Source organism: Miscanthus floridulus, chromosome 15 (assembly GCF_019320115.1).
Source record: "Miscanthus floridulus cultivar M001 chromosome 15, ASM1932011v1, whole genome shotgun sequence".
In the NCBI taxonomy this organism is placed as follows: domain Eukaryota; kingdom Viridiplantae; phylum Streptophyta; class Magnoliopsida; order Poales; family Poaceae; genus Miscanthus; species Miscanthus floridulus.
In genome coordinates, this window is record NC_089594.1 from 78,522,130 (window position 1) to 78,523,270 (window position 1,141).

At 42.3% G+C, this 1,141-nt stretch overlaps 1 non-coding gene across 1 annotated transcript; it reads right to left on the reverse strand.

Moving 5' to 3' along the window:
• Positions 1-514: 514 nt before the first annotated feature.
• LOC136509807 (small nucleolar RNA R71) lies at positions 515-621 on the reverse strand. The gene has a single exon (XR_010772546.1). It is a non-coding gene; the product is annotated as a small nucleolar RNA R71 (small nucleolar RNA).
• Positions 622-1,141: the final 520 nt, after the last annotated feature.

Sequence of the window (1,141 nt, forward strand, 5' to 3'; positions counted from 1 at the left end):
AAGCATTTCTGGCACTGTTACCGAGGAAGGCAACTGGTCGTGTCATTAATCTATCACTAGGTTTCCGCTAGCTAGTTATCCGTCTTAGCAACTCTTCTTTTCCTTTTTCATTTTCTTTTTAGTTACCTTCTTTTCTTCGTAGCACGATCATGGCCAATAAGACCATACGTGAATTTTCTGCCCCCCTCAGCTGCTAATGTAGCCACTAGTCCTGACGTCATCAATGTGGACACTCACTTTGAGCTTAAGCCCACATTGATCACAATGGTGCAAGCTAGTCCTTTCTGTGGTAAAGCCCACGAAGATGCTAATGTGCATCTCCAACACTTCTTGGAGATCTGTAGTACTTTTACCATTAAGGGAGTGACCCAAGAGGCATATGTCTTCGTCTTTTCCCTTCTCTTTGTTGGGAAAAGCAAAATAATGGTTTTACTCAAATCGCAATGCTGTAGATACATGGGAAAAGTGTTCCAACGCTTTCCTAGTTAAGTTCTTCTCAATGGGTAAGACCAATGCTCTTCACAACAAAATCTCTAGCTTTCAACAGCAAGCTGATGAGTCAATTCTCGAAGCTTGGGAATGTATGCAAGAGTATGTTGCCTCATGCCCACACCATGGTATGGAAGACTTGCTTTTGATCTAGAACTTCTACCATGGTTTAGTTCCATTGGATAGAAGCCATTTAGATGCTGCCGCAGGAGGCGCATTCTTTTCACTTAATGTCACAAATGCCAAGGCATTGATCGAGAAGATGGTTTCCAACCAAGGATGGAGCGATGAACGACTACAACCCTGCAAATGAGGTATGCATTCTCTTAAAGAAGCTGACATGCTTGCAGCCAAGGTAGATCTACTCGCAAAAAGACTAGAAAATTGCGAGAAAATGAGTGCCCAAGAAACTGTACAAGCCATGGACACCCACATGACTTGTGAAGTTTGTGGAGAGACCAGACATTCAAGCAATTTCTGCCCTGAGACCCATGAAGACCTCAACTTTGTCAATAATGACAACGGTTTTCGTCCTCAAAATCAAGGATGGAATCAACGCTCCAACAACCAAGGTAACAATTACAATAATTAGTCGCAACATCCGAATAATCAAGGTAATGGTTATCCTTTCCTTAAGGATCTTGTCTATAGT